This window comes from Microtus ochrogaster, chromosome X (genome assembly GCF_000317375.1).
Source record: "Microtus ochrogaster isolate Prairie Vole_2 chromosome X, MicOch1.0, whole genome shotgun sequence".
Classification (NCBI taxonomy): Eukaryota; Metazoa; Chordata; class Mammalia; order Rodentia; family Cricetidae; genus Microtus; species Microtus ochrogaster.
In genome coordinates this window covers 46,334,299-46,347,158 of record NC_022026.1, presented here as the reverse complement: position 1 = coordinate 46,347,158, position 12,860 = coordinate 46,334,299, and the positions used below count along the sequence as shown (strand labels likewise).

The window sequence follows — 12,860 nt, the reverse complement described above, 5'->3', positions numbered from 1 at the left end:
ATATATATATAGCTTTAATGGAGAAATAGACTTACAGAACCACCGTTCCTGCGGAGAAGACCCGGAAAGCAGAAGCAGAGGCTGGGAGCATGCTTGCCAAATTTATAGGCAAACATTAGCCTGAGGCGAACATGCCCCCTTAGGGGCGGGACTTATCCCTACACACCACAGGGGCCTCCTGGTCAGAAGACAGTTATCCCTGAGGTCGCCTTCTCTGGCAGAGACTTCTCCTCCACATTCAGATGAACATGATGGGCCTGTTGTTAAGGACTTTCTGAACAGGTTTAGAATCATCAAACACAACAAAACCAAAGTTGGGTAACTTCCCGCCACTGTTAATACGCAGCTCCACCACGTTCCTGTAATTTTGGAAAAAAATCCCTCAGTTCCGTCTTGTCAACCTTATGTGGCAGGTTCCTGATGAAGAGCTGGTGACTGTCAGGGTGCCTCACCATCCTTCGAGGTTCCATATATCCTGCTTCCCCAGCCTCGCGGATTGGCAGGGATCCCCTCTGAGGAGGGATATCGATCCGTTGCTCTCGAACTCTCTGATCTCTCTAAGGTCTTTGTGGTAGATTCTGTGATTCCGGCTTAGATTCTGGACGGGGCTGTGAAGGTGGCACTTTAACCACATGAGGTAGTGTCCGTATCACTGGAACAGCCCCGCTGGGAGGAAGGTTCTTACTAGTCACAGATGCCCAAGAAAACGTCCTCAGGTCTTCCTGCACTGGGCAACATCCACTGGGACCAGGGAAGTGCTCTTTTGCACATCCTCGTGAGCAGCTTCCTCCAATGATGGCTCAGGCTTGTCCTCTTGGATGTCAGGCACAGGTTCTGGTTCTGCCTCTGGCTCCAAAACAGGCTCCTCTAAATGTTCCTCCAAGTCGTTGCTGACAGCCTGATCATAGAAAGTTCCAGAATCATCAGGCACCACCTCAGGTGTCTGCTGTCTTTCTTTAGGTTCTTCTACTTCTTCCTCAGATTCCTCCTGAGGTTCAGTGACAAAGCCACCAAAGACCTCATCTTGGTATCTGAAGATATCATTGTGAACATAGAATTTGTTGGCAACAGAACCCTCAGGAGCAAGAACAAAGGTCTGTATGACCCTCTGCAGAGCCTGGTTATTATTATTGGACAGGAGCCCCATCACTTGGACCACCACCCTGTCATTCAGAGCGGTGTGAGCATCCACGTGGCGGATCTTGGTGTGTCGGTTGGTGTAGTTTTGTGACATCACTTTCTTGTGGATTTCCTTCTGCCCCTAGCCTGCATGTGCTGGCTTCCTGTTGGAGTCCAAGCCCCCATGGGCACAGAAAGAGTTCTTCCCATAAAATCTGTGTAGCTTGTCCAGGGCTTGGTTCAGCAAGGTGTAGTACTGTGGCACAAACTCCTGCCTGGCCAGCAGGGGACTAGGCTTCTCCACAACCATCACTTTGGTCAATTCAACCTGTGCGGCTGAGTTGGAGGACCGGGCTGCTGAGTGGGAGTAGGTGGCCGCGTCCCTCCCACGATCGCCATGTCTGACTTTTACATGGGTCTGGAGATTCAGATTCAGCATCTCAAGCTTGCAGAGCCAGCATTTGACTCCTGGCATCATCTTCCCAGCCCCTTTGAAATTCTTTCCTTTTTCTTTTCTTTTTTAAAAAAAATATTTATTTTACATATATGAGTGACCTGTCTTTAGGCACACCAGGACAGGGACTCAGATCCCATTACAGATGGTTGTGAGCCACCATGTGGTTGTTGGGCATTGAACTCAGGCAGGACCTCTGGCAGAGCAGCCAGTGCTCTTAACCACTGAGTCATCTCTCCAACCCTCTCCTTTGAAATTCTTATTCCTGGGGTGGTTTTGCTCCATTTCCCTTTTCCTTTTCGTGGACTGGGGCTGTTACCCAGTACTGAATACAGAGTTACCAACTTCCTTAACCTCTGATTTTCTTTTGTTGAATGTGGACACCAATAGTATTTACTTTATAAGATTTGGGGGTGAGAATTCAGTGAGGAGACCAAGAAGGGGTAGAGAGCGTAAGGTGCATGGCTGCATTGTAAGTGCTCAATGACTGTGACCTATGAATAATAAAACATGCCATTATCACACCCATAGTCTTCTCTGAAGCACTTTCAAGTTCCCAGAGTCCTTGGGCTTGCTAGCGTGCATCAAAGTCCAGACTATATTGATTTTGTGAAGTCCTTTCTGGGCCTTAGATTCTTGCTAATCTTAACACCTAATGTAACAGGAGGACACGGCTAATGATTCCTTGTTAATCTTGAGCCCTCAGAAATGGAACTGTCATCACAGCCAGCGCTTTCCAATTTTCTGTCATACCTATTGCGTAAACAGCAACTTTGAACTCAGAGAGATGGTATTTCATCAGGCAAGACCACACCATTCCAAGAGGCAAATTTCCCATATGTTCTCACTCTCTGACCTTTTAGGGAAATTACTGCTGTTTGCTTTCTTCTTCATTAAATGGCAGAAAAATTCTTCAACAAAAGCAATTAATGAAAAGATAACTATATTAAAGCCGTATTTTCTGTCTTTATTACAGTCAAAATGGCAGTGCTAATGAAGCCTTGAAAGTGTGATTAGGGGTTTCCATGGCAACCAGCTGGGTGATGAGGAAGGAGGCCAAGTTCTGGGTTATAGGTGATTTTCTTTAAACTTTTGGCTTGCTCTACCACCGAACTATATAGCCTCAGCTCATATGTGCTTCACCCCTGCCCCCCAGAACCCCAGAGATTCCGCGTGTTCTGGAATGTGGACCTCTGAACAGAGGTAGCAACCAAACATTACCGTGGTTATCAGAACAGCTGTGAAGATTCATGAGAGCCTTGCAGGACAGATCCTGATGGTGTTTCCTCACAGAGAAAGGGCGTGAGGAGATATGAGCTCTCAGCCACTCGCGCCTGCATTCCGCTCCCAGCTGTATGTAATTCTGCCCCAGCTACACAGTCTCCTGCGGTGTTACAGTACGTGAGTATGTGCGGTGAACTTAAGTGGGAACTCAATCTATGTTGCTTTTGAAGATTTTGTTAACCCATGCTGGTGTGAGACTCCTCATTGACATCACTGTCTTGGGGTTACCCATGCTCCAGTCAATGACACCAATAAGCTCATTGGTTCACTAAGTCAGATTTGGATGGGATTAGTACTTTGATCTGTCATTGATGCTGGAGTGGTGAGTGGACATTTGTTTATGTCTCCCCAGGAGAAGTTCATGTAGTACTGGGTTTGAAGTTCAGTATGTCTGGAAGTTTCTTTACCATAACTCTCAGCCCGGCTCACATGTAGGGCTCTTATGAGCTCTCCCTACCCAAGCTAGGGCTGGCACAGGTCGAAGTGCCTGCCTCCATGAGCTCCCCATCCACAGAATGCTTATTTCCACAGTATCTTTAATCATGTCATTTTGCCTTAAATTTTCTCCATTCTAAAGGCCAGGATGCAAGCTCAAAAAGGAGAACTCATTCATGGAGTCAGGGTTTTTTTTTTTTGTTTGTTTGCTTGCTTATTTTGTTTTGTCTTTCGAGACAGGGTTTCCCTGTATAGCCCTGACTGTCCTGGAACTCACTCTGTAGACCAGGCTGGCTTCAAACTCAGAGATAACCTCTGCCTCCCAAGTGCTGGGATTAAAGGCATGCACCACCACCTCCTGGTTATCGTGGAGTCAGTTGTGAGATTAGGATCTGTGCCATTCACCCCCACAACCGTTGTCATTCCTTCAAGCCATGGTGTATGTATTTATTCTGAGAGGGTTGGGTAGTTCTAGAAAATGAAACTTTACAAAGGTGTCCTTGGTGGTGGTTATGATAGAGGACAAAACACAGTTTTATCTCTTTCTATGAAATGCCCAGTTGCCAAGATGGGGGACCGAAGCTTTGTGCAAAAAAAGGTGTGTATTGTAGTTCTTCTGTGATTCCTGACACCCATGAAGCTTTTCAGTGATGGTGGTATTTAAATACATTCTTTTATCTCAGCTAGTATCATAACCCTTTTATAGATTTCTTCAATGATATTGTTTTTAGTCCCTGTTATAAATTCCCCCCTTTTAGCTTTTTTCCCTTTGAGAAGTTTCTTCTATTTTATTTGCAATTCTTACATTATTGTAAGCATCTCTCTAGTGACACAGTGGGATGGATGGAGTTTGTATCAGTTTGCCTTCTTTCACAAAGAACCTCCAATTTTTGCTTGGGATGAAAGGGCTGTTTGATGCCTGAAGTTGGATGGACTGAAAAAGTAACCTGAATAGTTTCGTAATTATTTCTCAACTTAAAATGAGAGAGAGAGGCGGGGGGGGGGGCATATGCATGAAAGTGCATGCATGCATGCCCACTGCCCATGTAGCCCTCAGCGCATAGATGGCCATCAGAGGACAGTTTAGGGAGGGGTTCTTTCCCTCTACCTTGTGGAATCAGGATCTCTGTTTTTTTTTCTGTTATATTGCACTGCACTTCAAACACCAGGCTAGGTGCTCTAAAAGCTTGATTTTTTTCTCTCTCTCTGCCACCCATCTTGCCATAGGAGTGCTGGGGTTCCAGATGGGTTCCATCACATTTGGCTTTTTATATGGGTTCTGCGGATTAAACTCAGGTCATTAGGCTTGCATGGCTAGTGTGTGGCTACTGCTTTTACCCCCTGACCCAACTTCACAGCCCCGTTCCCCATTTTTTTAAGTCGTCTGTCTCTTTGCTTTCCAGTAAGCATTTCTTCCCTCCCTTCCTTTCCCCTCCCTCCCTCCCTCCCTCCTTCCTTCTTTCTTTCTTTCCTGTTGGGAGCTATGAAACCCCAGATCCTGAATTTCTGGTAAACAACTTGTAATGCTTGCAGCTGCTCTGAGCAAGAGACCCTCAGGAGTTCCTGATGGCAGGAGAGTGGTTTCTAGTGGGTTTGGCTGAGGTGTGGCTGTCACTTAAGGATCCCTATATAAGCTGCCCCTGGACACAATAAAGGGGGCATTCTGGCATCAAGGATGACCTGTGTCTCTGACCGTGTGTCTTTGTGTGTTTCAATCTCCAGCCCCTTGCCTGGTTCACGAATTGTATGGTAGCGCATAGAGCACAGACAGGCGTGGTGTGCTACACTTTCCTTCTCTCTTTCTCCCTCCCTCCCCCCCCCCGTTAGTGTGTGTACACATGCATTAGAGGCTAGAAGCCAACTTCATATGTTGTTTCTGATGCCACTCATCTTACTTTGACACAGAGTCTCTCCCTGGCCTAGAGGTCACCAAGTAGGCTAGGCTGCCTGGTCAGCAGTTACGCATGAACTGACTGCCTTTGCCTCCCCACAACTGGGATTTCAAAGGTATGCTACTACATCTGGCTTTTTTCATGGGTGCTGGTGATTGAAATCATGTCCTCAGGTTTGCAAGGCAAGCACTTCACTGACTAAGCCGTATTCCTAGGTCCTAAGCATTTCTTTCTCTAAACAATTTCTTGGCTTTCCTGCTTCCTTTCTAAATTCAAAAATATTTCTTTATTTTTAATTTATGTGTTTCTCTGTGTGTGTGTATGGCCTATGTGTATGAGTGGAGGTCAAAAGGGGGCAAAGGATCTACTAGAGCTGGTTTTCCAGTCGGTTGTGAACCGTACATATGCTGCTGGGAACCCAGTTCAGCTCATGTGGAAGATCAGAAAGTGCTCTTGAGCCATCTCTCCAGTCCCTTTCTCCTTTTTTTTTTTTTTTGTTTTTACGGTGAGAAAATGTGTATTTCAAATTAGCCAGCTGCCTGTTTAGATGATCAACATTCTGAGCATCATAATCAGAAGGCAGCCATAGAAGCGTTGTCTTCTTCTGCCCGTCAGGCCTTATCAGTGCAGCGCTGACTGTGTCCACATCAGTGTCCTGGAGCTTTTTCACAGCCTGTGTGATCTGGTGCTTGTTGGCCTTGACATCCAAAGTGAACACAAAAGGATTTTGGTTTTGTTTTGTTTTCTGTCTTCTTCCTGGCTGACTCGGTGGTCAGGGGGAATGGGATGATGGCATAGTGGTCAAGCTTGTTTCTCCTTGGGCATGCTCTTTCGAGGGGATGCCTCTGGAGCCCACAGGGTCTTGGACCTCTGGAAGGTAGGTGATGTGTGGAACTTTCATTTTTTTGAGACTGTGGGTGCCTTTCAGCACTGCCTTCTTGGCTTTCAAGGCCTTCACTTTCCCTTTGGCTTTGGGAGTGGCAGGAGCTTCTTTCTTCACTTGTGGTGCCGTCTTGGTGGAAAGCCCTACTTTCTTTTCATTCTCAGTCAATTCTACCAGAATTGATGAACTTCAAGATCCACCTACATCCTTGCTGGCTTCTCTGCTTCTTATCCGAAGCGTCCTGTACCTAGCAGCACCAATACTTTCTTCAACTGTTAGCTAGATAAGATCACTCCCACTCTACAAGGCTCTGAGTAACTAGTGACTGCTTGAATAACATTGAAACTGCTAATAACATACTCTGAGATCATTAACCTATAAGTTTCTCTATTTGGTGGCCTCCTACCTGTCCCAGTTCACTCGGACATCCTTGTCCAGATGCATAAAGTCATTTATATTCATAGTACACATTAATATCTAGAGCTATCTTGAGGATTTTTTGAGTACCCCACCTCTCCCGTTCAGAGTACTCACCCCCGTCTTCATTTAACCAGGAAAGTAATTAGTTTCAATTTGTTCAACCCATCATTTCTCAGATCTTCTTACTGTGAACCACTTGTTCTCAGACAGCTGTCAAAGCAATACCAGCTAGCTTCTGTCTTTGTTCCACCTTTAACCCTCTTCCTTTCTGCTCTGTGCCTTGTGGGGGAGGCATGTGTGCATGGAACACATCACCGGGTTGCCCTGGACTTATCTGACCATTTGACTAAGCTGTATCACCCAGTTAAAGAACTAGTCCACTCGTCACTTTTCTTCCCCGTGGATGAATACAATTTCTCTTCCTTCTTCCTTTCCTGTATAGAATAATGAATGATTTCGTATCTTGTGTGAATATTACAGCAATAGAGAAATGTTTAAGTGTTTCTGTAGAGTTCTGACTTAGATTCTTTATCAAAAAGAATCTAGTATATTGTAGTTTAATTGGATCTCATGGCGGTTCTAGCCTTAGATTTTTTTTTTTTGAGAAATCTCCACAATGTTTTCCACAATGGCTACATCATTTTACATTCCCACCAGTAGTGAGGAAGCGCTCCTCTTTCCCCGCAACTTCTGCAGCATTTATTGTAATTTGTTTTCTCGATGATAGCCACTCTGACTGGGGCAAGAGGGAATCTCAAAGCAGCCTTGATTTGTATTTCCCCAATGGCTAACAATGTTGAATGTTTTTCAAGTATTTCTTCTTTCAAGAAATGTCAATTTCATTCATTGTACTATGATATCACAAATACATATTTATATTTATTTAATTTTAAAAATGAATCCATTCCTTGATAATTTCACATGTATATATACTGTATTCTGGTCACACTCATCCCTCTCCCTTCTCTCCACATACCTACACCATCCCCAGGTATATTTTAAGACTTTTTTTATTTTTCTGCGTGTCTCTGTGAATTCATGGACACATGTATGTGCTGATACATGCCCTTGTGTGCACATATGATTGGGTGGCCTTTTCTATCATTGTTAAACTAGTGCTTTTGAGGCCTGAGGCTCATGTTTTCTCTACTAAGGTGGAGGTTAGCAAACCCCACCCTTCTCCTCCTCCTCCTCCTCCTCCTCCTCCTCCTCCTCCTTTTTGACCTACCTTGGAGCGGAGTTACAGGCGTGTGTTACTTGTTATGGGGATGTGGCAACACTCTTAATGGCAAATCATCTCTCTAGTCTTCCCCATCTTAAGTGAAGCGGGTTACCCTCTGTAATATAGGAGAGCTATACTTTATCATTTATAGGCCTTGACATAAAAGTGAGCTTTCTTGAAGAAATTCTAGCTTAAGATGCAGAGTCAAAAAAAAAAAGAAAAGAAAAGAAAAAATGCAGAATCAACTGCTTCCCATGTTCCCAGGCAGTTGGACAATCCACATTCCAAATATTGTGACTTATTTGGTTTATCTGATTGTTGCCCCGCCATCGTTCTTATAGTGGTTAGTTTTTATTGTCAAACTTGATACAAACCAGAGTCACCTGAAAAGAGGGAAGCTCACTTGAAGAGAGTTGCCTTCATCAGATTGCCCTGTGGGCTTGTATGTGGGGAATTATCTTAATTGATGACTGATGTGGGAAGGCCCAGCCCACTGTAGATAGCATCATCCATCCCTAATCAGGTAGGCCTGGACTTTAGAGGAAGGAAAACTGAGCAAGCCATTAAGCAGCATTTCTCCCACGGTTTCTACTTCAAGCTTCTGCCTTGAGTTCATGGCTTGATTTCTCTTGATAATGGACTGTAACCTGTAAGAGGAAATAAACCCTCTCCCTCTTCAAGTGTCTTTCTCACGGTATTTATTGAAGGAATAGAAAAGCAAACAAGGACAGTACTATTAACATTTTGGTGGGCTGTTTGTCCTGGGGCTGGTCTTTGTACCATAGGATGTTCAGAATCATCCTTGTCCTCTGCCTACTAGATGACAATGACACTAATTTCTCACCAGTTGTGACAAGCAAATATACCCCAGAAATTTTGTTTCTTGCCAAATGCTCCTGAGTTGGAAAACTGGTCTGATGATAATCTCTGATTGAACTTTATGCTGTATTTGGCCCATATCATTAAGTAGTCACTAACAATGATCCATGTGGTAGTGATACACTATGCCTTTTCTACTCATAGTCATTTTTCGTGGCTTAATTTTCATACCTTGAAAAATTTTTTCTTTATTATTACTATTGTATGTGCATGTGTGTTTGTTGGTATGACACATGTGAATGCCATCCTATGTGTGCCATGGTACCAGGTGGGGGTGAAAGGGCAACTTTGAGGCTTCAGGTTCTGGGGACTGAACTCAGGTTGTCAGGCTCTCAAGGGAAACGCCTTCACCTTGCCAGCCATTTCCACCTTTTGATATCAAAACTGGCAACTGTGATGAGTGTGGTTGCCGAAGCACCGCTGGTGGGATCTTGGATACCTTCTCTTTAGCATTAATTCCTGATGTACACTTGTCAGTCAAAAGACATGAACATTTTAGGAGCTCTTGAAATATTCTTCTGAAATAATAACTTCAGAATTATTGTATAAATATGCATGCCCCCCCAGCCTAGTGCATGCATATTCTTACCTTATCCATACTTATAAGTACTAGGGATTGACCTTAGAGACAGTCTCCTTATTGTATGTTCAATTTTTTAAAAGACAACATTCTGAAATTTTACCTTGCACTTTTTGATCCTTAGTAAAGTTTTCCCATGCGCTGCTGGGAAAATTCGGGTTTCTTTTTGTTTGTTTGCTCTTATCTAAATCATAGACAACTGGATTCTCTTAATCTTTATAAAAAGTGATGTTTAGAAAGACATCAACTGATGATCTATGCTTGAGGAAACTCTATTGATTTGAATTCTTTTTATCAGTTACCTTGTTGTTGTGGTGGTTTGAATGAGAATGGCCCCCCACAGGCTCATGTGTTTGAATGCTTAGTTCCCAGTGGGTGGAGCTGTGTGGGAAGGATTAAGAGGTGTGTCCTTGTTGGAGGAGGTGTGCCACTGGGTGTGGACTTTGAGGTTTCATAACTCCATGATAATTCCATGCTCTCTCTCTCTCTCTCTCTCTCTCTCTCTCTCTCTCTCTCTCTGTCTCTCTGCCTCATGGTTGTATCTCAAGATGTGAGGTTTCAGCAATTGCTGCAGTATGATCTTGTCATGATGGTAATGGACTCTAGCCCTCTGAAACTATAAGCCCCAAATGAGTATTTTCTTCCATAAGCTTCCTTGGACCTGGTGTTGTAGTACAGTAATAGAAAAACAGCTAAGACACTGGCTTTCCCAACTTCTAGAAATAGATTCAGTTTCCTGGATTTGTTAGAAAAAAGAAAACCTTTGAAATGAAAATGCAACTTCTCCTCTAAAGAAGCATGGTGGAGAGAGAAAGAAAAAGGAAAAAGACTTGCTCGTATGTGTAGGAAGTGGGCATGCTGGTATGTACCTGTGATCCAAGCACTCAGAAGGCAGAGACAAAAAGATTGCCATGAATTCAAGGCCAGTCCATGTTTCAGCATGAGTCTCAGGTCAGTATGGGTTGCAGAATGAGATGACCCTCTCTCAAAAAAAACATACAGTCAAACCAACAAACCAAACAAAATGAAAATGACTCCCTAAACAACAACAAAAAACACCAGGTTTTCTAATCTTTGAATTTCTAACCTTAAAGCTATACTTTATTTGATTTTCTTTATTGTTTTGAGACATGGTCTCACTATTTAGCCCTGCCTGACCTAAAACTCATAGAGATTCCCTTGTTTCTGCCTCAGAATTGCTGGGATTAAAGGTGTGCACCAGCACAGCTGGCTCGAAACTGTACTTTATGTAGCTAAGTTTGCTAAGGTTTCTAATTAATATTCCAAAATGTGTTGATTTCACTGCTGTATTCTCTTTGGGATATGAAGAGCTGAAATTCAGTTCCAACTCTTATTCAACTACTTCTGTGATCTTGAACAAATTATTTCTTTGAACACAACCCTACTCAATTTGTACAGTAAAATGGCCAGAGGAGATGATAGCTCAAGATCATTAGGATCCTAAAAAATCTGTGGTCCTATAATGGGAAGAAAATAACTAAGATAACAGTAATTACCTAAGACTCTACCATTTTGCTTTGGGTTGTAGAGAGAGGAGGGATGCAATGCTAAAAGTATGGAACAGGAACTAATAACAGAGTACAGTATTTTTATTTCAATCAATGATGTGTGTCTCTTTTACCCTTTATTGCTCTGAAGCTCCTCTGAAGTGTCAGATATTATCGGGGCAATAGTAGGATGTGATTGTTTGCAATGAACTACTGTTAAGACAGGAGAAACCACAAAATCAACATTTGTACTTAGAGACTATGCTTCTATATATATGTGCCTATGGGGGGCACCCTCCTTCAAAACACCACAATACCACTGTGCATATTTGTCTATTGCATCCATTGGAACGAAAATGATAGCATAGATATTTTGTGCCTTGCCTATCATGGGATCCTCAGTGCCTAAGACAAGCACCACATATATGGTATGTTCTTGAGAAGTACACAAAGGACAGTAGGATGGATGAGTGAGCTGAGGATCTCCTGTAGAACATGCAAGTATAACTGATGTATACAATGTATTCAAAGAGTAGCAAGAGTTTATTCATGTCTGCCCCTGGAGCTCGAACCTGAATCCTGTTCTCCAGGTCTGGCCTCTTCAAAGAATCCCACTGTGTGTAGTGGTGGAAGTGAAGTTAGCAGAATGAAGTCAATCATATTTGAGAATGGTTGTAGAGAATTAAAATAGAGATAGAATAAATAGAGAACTAAACAAAGAAACAAGCAAAAAAACAAACCCAAAATACAAACCCAAAAAACCTAGGGACAAAAAATGAACTAACTTGTGTAAATGCACTTTAAAGGAGATTTTTGGATGACATTGTTTTTCTTTGATATCATTGAAAGGTTTTGTGAAGGTGGTTTTGGAAATATGCTTTATTAATATGATTATCATGCATGTGAACAGAAATTCACAAAATGGGAACTTTTGATTTTTTGCTACCACTACCAGTGTAGGGAAATATGTTTTCATAAATATGTAGACAATAAAGGTGACGAAGTTAGAGATTTAGGTATAAGGGAATGATGCTTGCTCAGGATTACAGAGGAGAGTAAACCATTGAGCTTCATTTTGGGATGCCTCACTTGGAAAATCAGGGTGGGAACTGGCAAACATGGGGAAGGAATAGCAAGAACTGCAAGACATTTTCAGAATACAAGTAAAATGTTTTAAAGCTATCATTGTAGCAGCAAGAACTTTCAAAATGATTTTGGGAAAACTCCACTTGGAACCTGCAACTGCAAACCTGTTGACAAGCAATTCAAAAGAACACCAGATTTTAATACTATACTATATAATAATATATAATAATACTATATAATTATGTCTGCGATATGTTCCCGAAATTCAGAAAAACTGAAGTGTCAGCCCAGAAGGTTGTCCATTGTTTTTTGATGGGCAGTCACGGTATGAATCAGGTGACTTAAGTACTCAAAAGTACTAAGAGAAAGATGGATCAATTTGAATCATATATTTCTTTCAGAGTCAAACTTCTTCAGTCTCTCTACATAATCTGCATGGTTCATTATGCTATCACTTAAGACAGAATGAGCATGTTCTCCAGAAAATGAAGCCAATTGGATGCAGTTAACAGGCACTCACAATGTACCTTTGGCAGTGAGCTTATACATAGAGATTTACTCTTCAGAAAGTTTTCACCTAGCCTGTTGTGAGGTTCCATTGACCACAGAGATAATATGTGATTTGTGACGGAGTCTGTAAGGCTGGTTCTTTACCACAATAGATTCCTTTCCTCCCGGTCACACAACTGAACCACACCACCTTCCTTTGTGGTTAGTTAGATGTAACTGAGGGATGGCTAGTAGGATGTAGGTGGAAGCAGTGTAGGTTATTGTAACTACTCATATGATCCTCTATGGTGATTTGAGTCCCTGGGCTGTTCTGTGGAGCAGAGATGCAACGACTTCCCCAACCTCTCAACTTACTGGACATTGTTTTAGAGAGCAATCAACTTTGATTGCTTATACCATTGAAATTTCAGGGCAACTAGGATGATCCTAATTATTGTTCAAGATGGAGGATGGAAACACTCGAGAACAGAAGCAACGGAAACACATTAGTGATCATTACAATTGTAAAAATAGAAAAGCCCAAGTATGAAGGCATGCCTGGCTTCTCCCACTATAGTGATCTGGACCAATCCAGTTATAAGATATTAT

The 12,860-nt window shown here is 42.6% G+C and overlaps 1 pseudogene; it reads right to left on the bottom strand.

Annotated features, from left to right (window-relative positions):
* LOC101995676 overlaps positions 1-1,429 on the bottom strand; it is a 20,856-nt pseudogene extending 19,427 nt beyond the window's left edge.
* Between the last annotated feature and the right edge of the window lie 11,431 nt (positions 1,430-12,860).